Raw genomic sequence first — 13,305 nt, 5'->3', positions numbered from 1 at the left:
TCATTCCATGGGAGCCGCCATCTTGGATCCGGCGCGCCTCTCTGACGTCATGCAGGCACGCCCATTCCCAGCGTGCTTTGCGCTGAACGCCAGCCGCGCGCCCGGAAGTCGCTCAGCAGAGGGGGAGAGAGCGGCGTGGCAGACGCAGAATGGCCCCCAGATTTCCGGACTGCGCTGGATCGACGCCCGCACGTGCGCAAGAGCCCGAAGGATCTGCGGACGGCGCTACCAGCATCCCGAAGGCCGACATACAGGCGCCCTGCCTGCGCTTCAAGTGCCGGGACGGGAGTGGGTAAGTGGATCTTCAATCAACAGTCGAACAAAAAATAAAAAAGTACCGCCGTGATTCCAGCACAAGGGTTCCCATCAGGACAGGAAACCCAACTGAAGCGAGGGAGAGGTACCGCCCTTTTATTTCAGTAGGTTTCCTGTCCCGACTTGGCGGATCCCTCTCTCAGGTGTGCTGTCATGGGAGACGGGAAAATATTACATATGTCTGTTCTGAAGATCAAAAGTTCCCATCTTGCACTTTTCACTCTCCCATTTTCTGCATTCTCAATGTAGGTGTGTCCATTGGAGCAGAGAAACAAAATGAATGAGGTCAGTGCATTTCTATGTTCCACGTAAAGGGCCCTCGTGTGTAAACCAGTATGCTAGGCCGTCCATTCTTTTCTAATGGGCAAAACACAGGCCACGGAGTAACCAGCAGCACACAATTAGGAGTAGCATAAATTGGACTTCACAAAAAAGAAACCCATGGAATGGGAGATGATGTAGGAATAGTTGTTGTTACCAATTTCTAGGCGTAAAAGCATTAGAATTAACAAAGGTCAATATCAATACCTAGCAACAAATATTACGTCTCTATTCCATCAATTTATTTTACAGAACTTTTGATTCTGCCACATTGATACGTTTCTGCACATGAATTGCTCTATTTTATCAAGGGTGTTTTTTTAATTATTTTAAACATAGTAGATAAGTAACACAAACAATAATACATGAATTGCTCTTTTGAGATCTACCATAGCACACCCGTCAGGTCAGAAGCTTCATTTGAGGCCAGTCTCACACGTCCAGATAATTCCGGTACCGGAAAAATCGGTACCGGAATTATCCGTGTCCGTGTGTCCATGTGCTCACGTTGAACATCAGTGTGGCACACGTGCGGCAGCCGTGTGCCGCCCGTGTGCCGACTGAGGACCACACGGACCGTGCAGGAGACAGCGCTAGAGTTAAGTGCTGTCCCCTCCATCTGGTGCTGAAGCCGCCATTCATTTCTTCTCTCCAGCATCGTTCGCTGTAGAGAAGATATGAAAAATCTCTTTTTTGTGTGTTTAAAAAAAGATCCCTGTCCCCAACCCCCTCCCACCCCCAGTACGCCCCCTCCCCCCCCCCCCCCCCGCTGTTAATAAAATACTTACCCGGCTCCCTCGCTGCTTCCTGTCCTCGTCGCAGCTTCTCCTGTATGAGCGGTCACGTGGTGCCGCCTATTACAGTGATGAATATGCGGCTCCACCTCCCATAGGGGTGGGGCCACATATTCTTCACTGTAATGGGCGGCACCACGTGACTGCTCATACAGGAGAAGCTGCGGCGAGGACAGGAAGCAGCGAGGGAGCCGGGTAAATAAGTGTTTTATTAACAGCGGGGATGGGGGGGGGGGGGAGGGGGGGCGAACAGGGGGTGGGAAGGGGTTGTGGACAAGGATCCTTTTTTTAAACACAAAAAAAAATAATAATTTCATATCTTCTCTCCAGCGAACGATGCTGGAGAGAAGAAATGAATAGCGGCTTCAGCACCACGCTGGGGGGACAGCGCTTACTGTAGCGCTGTCTCCTGCACGGCACATGGACTGCACACGGACAACATCCGTGTGCGGTACGTGTTTTACACGGACCCATTGACTTTAATGGGTCCGTGTAATACGTGCGCTCCCACGAACACTGACATGTCTCCGTGTTTTCCAAACGGACACACGGTCTGTGAAAACACGCTGACATGTGCAGAGACACATTGATTTTAATGTGTCTACGTGAGTCAGTGTCTCCGGTACGTGAGGAAACTGTCACCTCACGTACCAGAGCCACTGACGTGTGAAACCGGCCTAAAACTGGTCAAGTTTTGTTTCTGCTCCTCTTTTCAGATGTAACATTCATGGCCCTTATTACTCTTTTACTTTATCTAATGGACAGACGACATGGGTTCATAAGAATTAGCAACAAAATACTAAGTGCAACTTGCCCAAGAACAGAGGTCGTAAAACAAGTCTCTTGCCTTTGCAATGTTGCTTTACTTTAACCCTCCGTCACATACAATATTCGGACTAACGAGTTCACATACAATGTGCCTGTCAGGCGCCTGCTGGAAAAATACCTATAATATCTAATGTTTGCAATTTCAGTGCTCTAAAAGTGATCAGTGACCTTCATAGGGATGTAATAAAAGAGACTACACATAATCAGTTGCAAAAAAAAACATTTACTTAACATAAAACTAATAACTATGAAATACAAACTTTTCAAAACTCCCGCCAAATAGTCAGTCGAACTGACTCTCTCAAAAAAATGTACAAAGAAAATTTTTGAACACAAACTTAATTTTAAGGTACCTTAAGTACTATTAAAAACATATTCAATCAGAAGTAGATGCTGAGGTTTCCCCAGAAAAGTCACACTTGCAGAGCAAATAGCAAGAATTACACACCATTTTTGCATGTGTCAGGCAAATTGCTTTATGACATTTGAGACATTCATAATTTGAAAGCCTTCTGGTTCCGCTTTCCGTTTGGCAGGTGGTGCATCTCCTTCTTTTGTGAGGTGGTGCAGATGGTGACTTTTCACCATCATCTTCTGGGCGGAACCTTTTGAGCTGAACTTGAAGGCGAGAGGGGATACCGATTGTTTTCACGCTTCTCCTGCGTAGCTCTCCAAGTACTAGTTCATGGGCCAATTTTTTCAGATACAATCGTCTACGGAGTGGTTCAAGCTTGTTTTCAAGATAAATTACTTGTGAATTTATACCACCCAAATTCAACATAGCAAAAAATATGACCATTGGCCAGCGTTTGATGTTTCTGCTGACGTTGAAAGTGGAGCACATCTGATCTGCTGTATCCACACCCCCTTTGGTGGCATTGTAAAATGTAATTATCTCCTGGTTTTTTTCTGCCCCAGTCCCAGGATCGATGGCAGCATCATCATGAAGTGTTGATAGAAGAAGTACGATTTTTTTTGGCATGTGGTACATAGGAAACTAAAGCCTTTCCATTATGGAATGCAAACATACTGCTGTACTGTTGTCTCTCTTTCACACTTACAAACTGTGGCGGCAATTATCTTTTGTTTTTTCTTACAGTTCCCACATATGACAGCTTCTGAATTTTCAGATAATCAATCAGATCACAACTTGTAAACCAATTGTCAGCTGTAATATTGCGACCCGATCCAAATAAGGGTTCAGCCAGTCTTTTTACAACATCAATGGGTTTGTTGCTCACACAGTAAGGACCTTCTGGTTGTTTTCCTGCATAAACTTCCAGGTTGTAAGTGTAGGTCTTACTGGCATCAACAAGCGCATAAATTTTTATTCCATATTTGTTTGGCTTTGATGGAATATATTGACGAAAGGCACATCTACCACGAAAACCAGGGAGCATTTCGTCAATAGTGAGATTCTCTCCAGGGTAATAACTTTGTTTACAGTTTACAACAAATCTTTGAAATATATCACGAATTGGAGCAAGTCGGTCATGTGTTTTGCGTTCGGTTCGGGTAGTTCTGTCGTCAAACCGAAGGCAACGAATTAGAATCTTGAATCTGTTTATGGACATAACAAGGCTAAATTTTTCAACTCCATCCCCATCTTTACCCCAAAGTTCCTCCAAACTTTGTCTATTTGCCCTATAAGCTCCTGCAAGGTACAGTAATCCAAAAAAAGCACGCAGTTGTATTTCATCTGTGGGCTTGATGGTTCTGTTGCAGATGTACTTGTCCTTTATAATGTCTATATATTGGTTGGTATATGTGACAATAGAGTCCAGAATGTCATCTGTAAATATACTGTTCCAGCATTCAACTGCAGTTTTTGCATTACGTGCAGTTCCTATTACTGCAGGAAGGTGAGTAATAATGTTTAAAGGTTCCCTACGTTTTTTTCTGGAATGGCTTCTTGTTCCATTTAGTATTTTTATCTTTTCCAATATAATATGATCCAACTTCTTCATCCTCACCACTGTCACCATCTTGCTCTGTTTCAGAATCCAGGACACATTCTTCCACCTCATCATGAGAATCAATCTCACTTTCCTCTCCTAAATCCTCATTCAGTGTGAGGTCTCTATCATCTAACAGCATGTTTGTTACTTCCTCAACATCAAGTTGTTTGGATAAATTGTACATTTTCCTCTCCATTTCAGCAGATAATCTGAAGCAAGAGAAGGAATATGTTAGGGAACTACTGTATATGCCTGAGCAGCACACTTTCTTTTATAAAATCTCCCTTATTTCTATGAAATATCCTCACATTTTGTGCTATACATTCATAAAACAAGCTAAATAAACTATTGTGATGAATAAAAACATAAAATACCAACCTTACTGAATGTGACGTATTCACATACAATGAGCCTGAGAGATCTGTGCAGCTATATCCTCTCCCCTGAAGCTCTGAAATCCAACTGTGATATCAGGTTTCACAGACCTTCAAGAGACAGGAGACTACCTGGAGGGAGGGGGTTTCCTCACAATCTGGTGAGGAAGGAGAAATGAAAGTAAAAGAGAAGTGCCTGTCAGATCAGTTGTATGTGACGGAGGGTTAAGATAATAAAATCTCCTCCTAAAAACTCCCAATACATTTTGTTTTTATCTCAATCAGTTGTTTTGTCTTTATTTTTAAAGTAAGACAATCATCGATTCTGCTCATGAAAACACTAGTTTGGTAGAATCCAAGAGGATGGGTACATGTTTATAGACCCTTCTAGATTTATAGGTTTTAATACAAAAATCTCATGGTAAATTTTATGTAGGCTTTTGGTTTCTGTACCAAGATCATTTGTATACCAACTTTTTATTCTAGTACACTGTTGATTTCAAGCATATAGATTACAAGGCTATTCCCATCTCCAAGATCCTATCCGAATATATCGGCGGTTTATTAATAATAATAATAATAATAATAATAATAATAATGTTAGCAAATACCTCCATTTAGAAAGGTAGTATAGTCCTTCTGATTCGCTATGTTGCTTACCCCAAGTTCAAGGCATTGCAGGAGCTTAGGTGTCCATGGTTACGACCACTAACAACTAACCATACCTAAGCTACTGCAATGCCCTGCACATGGGTAAACGACATAGCAAATCAGAAGAACTATACTACATTTCTAATTGACGGTATTTGCTAATATTATTATTACTACACCTACTACATTATAAGCTATTTTTGCACTATGGAATTTTTTAAAATATTTTTTTTTGACCAATGGAAAATAAAAGAACCTAGCGTAACTAAGATGATAGGCTGTTGGATACTTTTATCTGTTGAATTAATTTAGTATTGATTCAGGAGCTGTGGTTGACATTTATTCTGGTAAAACATCTAATGTGATAATTCATTAAGGATAGATGAACAGGGGCAAATGCTTTCACAAGGCGCAGTGACATCCTGCAAGTGTTAACGAGATACAAATTATGCATTAAATTGTGGATTATGAGGATTCGGATCCACTTGTCCTCAGCTCCCTCGCATCCTCTGAGCCACTGACCCTTTAATACTTCTGGCATTCTGAGAATTTAAGTGAGGTCTGTGTCCGCCTGTCACTGCCCATCACCTGCTGGGTGTGCGAACAATCCATGTATGTGCTGTCCTCCTAGGGAAATATGTACAAATGTCCCCTTGGCGTCATCAGTAGTGTGTCCCCCTCACGCTTGATTATGTAAGACCTGTTAAATATAGATCAGCGCTGAGAAAAAGCAGATGGCGCAGGGGGTTGGGTCACCCCTTCCAGGAGATGGAAATGTTAAGGAAGAGTGAAAGGTTTAATCCTTTCCTACAGCTGTCCCTCTCATCCCCTTCATTATCCTACAGCTTCCAGGACTTTGAGACACAACAGCAGGTTAATATGAAGGATGGTGCTAAAAATACCCTGGATATACAAGGCAGAAAGAAAGGATGTGGGACCCCCTATGGCCCCATTATAAGGGGGAGATCTACTGTCAGAGTGTGATATGACAAGCTGAGTTATTTCCTATAGGCACAGTCTAGACTAATGCAACGTGTCCAACAGATGGGGAGCAGGTTCAGTTCTATGTCCCTATTGAATCAATACAATTTAACTTCTTAGTTAAATATTGTAGCAAAAAGTAAAACAAACTTGTTCGCTGTGGTAAGAAATTATTACATTGTATGTTATGGGTTTGGCAGCATTATTTTATGTATTTATTGTGATTAGGTGTATGGCGCTATTAATAATACATCATTTTACAGATATCATCACTGTCCCAATTGGGGCTCACAGTCTAAACTGGAGAACCCGGAGGAAACCCCCGCAGACACGGGGAGAACATACAACTCTCTGCGTCATCGACTCAGAGCATGTTCGCTGCGTCCAAAGCGCTGCCGTCTATTGAACACAGGTGAATCGGCATGTGATCATTAAACCGTGTGGAATCACCGCGTTCAATACATTGTATGGATGAGATTTATCTTGCAGAGACTCGCGTCTCCATAAGATAAATAGACATGCTGCGGTCTGGCAAGACGCGCCACATGTTCGTCTCCGCGGGTGAGTCGCAGGCATAGGTGGATGCATAGTGGACATGGGATTTCTAGAAATCCCATCCACTATGCTGTAAAATCTGGACACTGCAGGTTGGACGCGGTATAAGTACGTTGCGTCAAACCCACAGCAACTACCGATTGTGTGCACATACCCTATCAGTTTTCTGTATAACCTGCCCACACCGCTCATTAGCAGCTTTCTGTGTGTATAGGCATAAAGCTGCCAACAAGTGGCGTTGGCATGAGTGTGCTATCTGACAGCAGGCTAAATAGTCCTCTGGTGATAATATTCTGCTGATAAAACACTGATTTTATAAAAAAACAACAGCAAACAGCCCAGTAAGTAACAACATGCTGTAATCAGGGTCTCTTCCCCTCCATTATGCTTCTCTCAGATTAGGCAGTAAAAATTAATGACATTCCTTTTACATACCTCCCAACATTTAAAGAAGGGAAAGAGGGACAAAGGTTGCGGCACGAGCCGAGGCAAATTTTAGGCCACTCCTCTGACCACACCCATTTAACAAGTAGTCACACCCATATCCACGCCCCAACCCAACCCATTTAACACTGCTGATCACACTGTTTCATAAACAATAATTATAAACAGAAAAAATAAATACATTTATTTACAATAATGAATTAAAGTACATGCTACACCCCCACAACTCAGTTTCTATTCTGTGCCCACTCACTTTTGTCCCCCCATACTGTCTCCTCACACTATTCCCCTCCCTCTGTAAATATACCCTGTAGACTATATATATATTAAACTACTCCTCCCAGCATGCTATGTCAGTAATCTGTGGTAAAACTACTACTCCCAGCATGCTAGGTCAGTAATCTGCGGTAAAGCTACTACTCCCAGCATGCTGTGCTTGTAATACATGATAAAACTACTCCTCCTAGCATGCTATGTCAGTAATCTGTGATAAATCTACTACTCCTAGCATGCTGTGTCAGTGATACATGATAAAACTACTACTCCTAGCATGGCAAAAGCTACTGAGTAGTAGTTTTACCATGCTGGAAGTAGTAGTTTTATCATGGATTACAAGCACAGCATGCTGGGAGTAGTAGTTTTACCACAGGTTACTGACACTGCATGCTGGGAGTAGTAGTTTTACCACAGATTACTGACACTGCATGCTGGGAGTAGTTTACCACAGATTACTGACACTGCATGCTGGGAGTAGTAGATTTATCACAGATTACTGACACTGCATGCTGGGAGTAGTAGATTTATCACAGATTACTGACACTGCATGCTGGGAGTAGTAGATTTATCACAGATTACTGACACTGCATGCTGGGAGTAGTAGATTTATCACATATTACTGTCACTGCATGCTGGGAGTAGTAGATTTATCACAGATTACTGACACTGCATGCTGGGAGTAGTAGATTTATCACAGATTACTGACACTGCATGCTGGGAGTAGTAGATGTATCACAGATTACTGACACTGCATGCTGGGAGTAGTAGATTTATCACAGATTACTGACACTGCATGCTGGGAGTAGTAGATGTATCACAGATTACTGACACTGCATGCTGGGAGTAGTAGATTTATCACATATTACTGTCACTACATGCTGGGAGTAGTAGATTTACCACAGATTACTGACACTGCATGCTGGGAGTGGTAGTTTTACCACAGATTACTGACACTGCATGCTGGGAGTGGTAGGCTGCCGTCACACTAGCAGTATTTGGTCGGTATTTGACATCAGTATTTGTAAGCCAAAACCAGGAGTGGGTGATATATACAGAAGTGGTGCATATGTTTCTGTTATACTTTTCCTCTATTTGTTCCACTCCTGGTTTTGGCTTGCAAATACTGATGTAAAACACTGACCAAATACTGCTAGTGTGACAGCAGCTGTAGTTTTACCACAGATTACTGACACTGCATGCTGTCTAGTAATCTGTGGTAAAATGACACTGATGTTTACCCCACGTGACCCCAGACACCCCCACACACACCTCACTCCAGGTTCTAAGCTTCTTAATTTCAGAAGGGGGTGCATCAGGAGTGGCTCCGGTAGCTACACAGCACCCCCGGTAACAGAGACAGACGCCACAGGACGGGCAGACTGGGCACAGTGTGAGGAGAATGAAGACTCCTCATCAGTGACTCCGAGCTCCTGCAGCTTCCGGATGCGGTGGAAATAGGTGAGTGACATCACTAGAGGGGGCAGGGTTCATGTTCTCGACTAGACAAGTTCTAGCAGTCATGTGACCCACGTGTCCGTGCACTGCTTCTGTAGTTTCTCCTGAGGCTGGTACAACCACAGTGCAGTGCAGGAAACGCAAGATCCCGGCCGGGACAGAGTCTAAAAATCGGGACTGTCCTGCTGGTTCTGGGACAGTTGGGAGGTCTGCTTTTAGCTATGTAAGTTTTTGCAGTACTAAATGACCATAAATAGATGTGTCCTAAACTAATATGCAGTGCTGCCATCAGGGCATTACTGCCCTTGCTGCTGTATGGGGACTGGTGAGCAGAAGGAAAAAGCGGGTCCCCCTCTTGGGCTTCTACTCACCGGGCCCCAAGGTATAATGTACTGGGCACCAGCGCACCACCTACAGAGGCGCACATCTTGGCACAGGGAGCTTTCCTGTCTGGTGCTACACAGCTGTCAATACAGAACGGCCGCACAGCTCCAGGGCTCCCTCCGCCTCTTCTGTGATGTGCTGGTGATGTCACGTATGCAATGATGTCATTGCATACGTGCCAGAATGTATGTGCACAATGTCAGGAACACTGCACTGCACTTGCTCACTGAGCCAGTGCACGTGTCCTGAGTAAAACAAACTGTGACCAAAGATACCTGTGGAGCGGGGCAGCAGCAGTGAAGATGTGGGCTTCAGACAAACAGGACCTGAAGCACCTGACTGCTGGGGGTGTGGTCTAAGCTCCAGAGAGCTAGAAGCTGAAGGAAAACTCCTAGAAAGGTAACTACGGGACAAAGTAACCAAAGGATAATAATAATAATAATAATTTTATTTATATAGCGCCAACATATTCCGTAGCGCTTTACAAATTATAGAGGGGATTTGTACAGACAATAGACATTACAGCATAACAAAAATCACAATTCAAAATAGATACCAATAGGAGTGAGGGCCCTGCTCGCAAGCTTACAAACTATGAGGAAAAGGGGGAGACACAAGAGGTGAATGGTAACAATTGATTTGTTGTTCGGACCAGCCATAGGGTAAGGCTCAGGTGTTCATGTAAAGCTGCATGAACCAGTTAACAGCCTAAGTATGTAGCAATACAGACACAGAGGGCTATTACCTGCATAAAGTGTATGAGAACATGATGCGAGGAACCTGATTTTGGTTTAACTTATATGAATGGGCAACACAGGGATAGTTAGGTTAATGCGTTGAGGCGGTAGGCCAGTCTGAACAAATACGTTTTTAGGGCACGCTTAAAACTATGGGGATTGGGGATTAATCGTATTAACCTGGGTAGTGCATTCCAAAGAATTGGCAAAGCATGTGAAAAGTCTTGGAGACGGGAGTGGGAGGTTCTGATTATTGAGGATGCTAACCTCAGGTCTTTAGCAGAACGGAGAGCACGGGTAGGGTGGTAGGCTGAGGCCAGGGAGGAGATGTAGGGTAGTGTTGAGCCATGGAGCGCTTTGTGAATGAGGGTAATAGTTTTGTACTGGAGTGGATGGGTAACCAGTGTAATGACTGGCACAGGGTAGAGACATTGGTGTAACGGTTAGTGAGGAATATAATCCTAGCAGCCGCATTCAGGACAGATTGGAGCGGGGAGAGTTTGGAAAGAGGGAGGTCGTTTAGTAGAGAGTTACAATAGTCCAGACGAGAATGAATGAGTGAAACTGTAAGAGTTTTTGCAGAGTCGAAAGTAAGAAAAGGGCGAATTCTAGAAATGTTTTTGAGATGCAGATAAGAAGAGCGAGCCAGTGATTGGATGTGGGGAGTTAAGGAAAGCTCGGTATCAAGTATGACCCCAAGGCAGCGGGCATGTTGCTTTGGAGTAATGGTGGAGCCACACACGGAGATGGCAATGTCAGGGAAAGATAGGTTAGTAGAGGGAGAGAACACGAGGAGTTCAGTTTTTGACTGGTTCAGTTTCAGATACAGGGAGGACATGATGTTAGAGACAGCGGTAAGACAATCACTGGTGTTTTCTAAAAAGGCAGGCGTGATATCAGGAGAAGAAGTGTATAATTGGGTGTCATCAGCATAGAGATGGTACTGGAAACCAAATCTACTGATTGTTTGACCAATAGGGGCAGTATACAAAGAGAAGAGGAGGGGGCCTAGGACTGATCCTTGAGGAACCCCAGCAGTAAGGGGAAGGTGAGAGGAGGAGGAACCAGCAAAAGATACAGTGAAAAAGCGATCAGAGAGATAGGAGGAGAACCAGGAGATAACGGTGTCCTTGAGGCTGATGGAGCAGAGCATAGTGAGGAGGAGCTGATGATCCACAGTATCAAATGCTGCGGAGAGATCCAAGAGAATTAGCATGGAGTAATGACCATTAGATTTAGCTGTTATTATATCATTAGAGACTTTAGTGAGGGCAGTTTGAGTAGAGTGTAAAGATCGGAAACCAGATTGAAGAGGGTCGAGAAGAGAGTTATCTGAGAGATAACAGGTAAGACGGGAGTGGACCAGGCGTTCAAGGAGTTTAGAGATGAAGGGAAGATTAGAGACAGGTCTATAATTAGCGGCACAGTTTTGATCAAGGGATGGTTTTTTAAGTAGTGGATGTATGATGGCATGCTTAAATGAGGAGGGAAAGATACCGGAAGAGAGAAAAAGGTTGAATATTTTTGTTAAATGAGAGGTGACAGCCAGGGAAAGGGACTGTAGGAGATGTGACGGAATGGGGTCACTGGTGCAAGTGGTCGGGCGAGAAGTTTCAAGGAGCCGGATTACTTCTTCTTCTGTAACTGGCTCGAAGTTAGAGAGTGAAGTAAATGCTGTGGGGGAGGGAGGACAGTTCATGGTATGAAGGGGTTGGGAGATAATTTCCTGTCAGATGTGGTCAATTTTTTCTTTGAAATAATTGGCCAGATCGTCAGCGCGGAGATCTGTGGTTGGGGCCTGCACTCTTAGGTTGAGCAGGGACTGGAAAGTGTCAAAGAGACGTTTAGGGTTTTTGGACAGGGAGGTTATGAGGGTGTTAAAATAGGTTTGTTTGGAGAGGTGAAGGGCAGAGTTGTATGTTTTAAGCATGAACTTATAATGGATGAAATCTTTGGGTAGATTAGATTTTCTCCACAGACGTTCGGTGCACCTGGAGCACCGCTGCAGGAAGCGTGTTTGCAGCGTGTGCCACGGTTGTCGCCATCTGTGCCGAGTTATTCTGTGCAGAATCAGGACATGAGATGGAGGAGATAGGGGCCAATGAGGACTGCAAGTTCTTAACAAGTTTCTGGGTGTTAATGGCCTGTATGTTTCTATAAGTGTGGAAAGTGGGGGTGACCTGGGCGGGATGGCAGTTCTTAAAAGAGAATGAAAGAAGGTTGTGGTCAGAGAGCGAGAGAGGGGAGTTTGTGAAATCGTCCACTGAGCAAAGCCGGAAGAAGACCAAGTCGAGGGAGTTTCCGTTGTCATGCGTTGGAGAGTTAGTATGCTGCGAGAGGCCGAAAGAGGAGGTTAGAGATAAAAGGTGAGAAGCAGGTGGAGAGAGGGGAAAAGCAATGGGGATGTTGAAATCACCCAAGATAAGGGTGGATGTTGTGAATTCTGTTGTTGAGCTCCCTCCTGTGGTCAGGAATGGTACTTTGGCTGGTTCTGTCCATGGACTTTCTCTGGTGGCTGTGGGTGTTTCTGAGTTTCCTTCCACAGGTGACGAGCTTAATTCGTTAGCTGGCTACTCTATTTAACTCCACTTGGATCATTGCTAGATGCCAGCTGTCAATGTTGTACTATGGCTCTAGTTTGCTCCTGGATCGTACTGGTTACCTGTTACTCCAGCAGAAGCTAAGCTCCTCTTTGCTATTTTGCTTGTTTGCTATTTTTTCTGTCCAGCTTGCTATTGTTAAATATTGCCTTGCTTGCTGGAAGCTCTGGGACGCAGAGGGGCGCCCCCCGCACCGTGAGTCGGTGCGGAAGGGTTTTTTTCCCTGCACTCTCTACGTGGCTTTTGTAGGTTTTTGTGCTGACCGCAAAGTGACCTTTCCTATCCTCTGTCTGTTCAGTAAGTCGGGCCTCTCTTTGCTAAATCTATTTCATCTCTGTGTTTGTGATTTCATCTTGCTCACAGTCAATATATGTGGGGGCTGCCTGTTCCTTTGGGGAATTTCTCTGAAGCAAGGTAGGCTTATTTTTCCTCTTAAGGGCTAGCTAGTTTCTGAGGCTGTGTCGAGTTGCATAGGGAGCGTTAGGAGCAATCCACGGCTATTTTTAGTGTGTGTGATAGGCTTAGGGATTGCGGTCAGCAGAGTTCCCACTTCCCAGAGCTTGTTCTGTGTTTTTGTGGCTATCAGGTCTTTCCGGGTGCTCTTAACCATCAGGTCCATTGTTGTCCTTACC

This window comes from Ranitomeya imitator, chromosome 8 (assembly GCF_032444005.1).
Source record: "Ranitomeya imitator isolate aRanImi1 chromosome 8, aRanImi1.pri, whole genome shotgun sequence".
NCBI lineage: Eukaryota > Metazoa > Chordata > Amphibia > Anura > Dendrobatidae > Ranitomeya > Ranitomeya imitator.
This window is presented reverse-complemented; position numbering follows the sequence as displayed.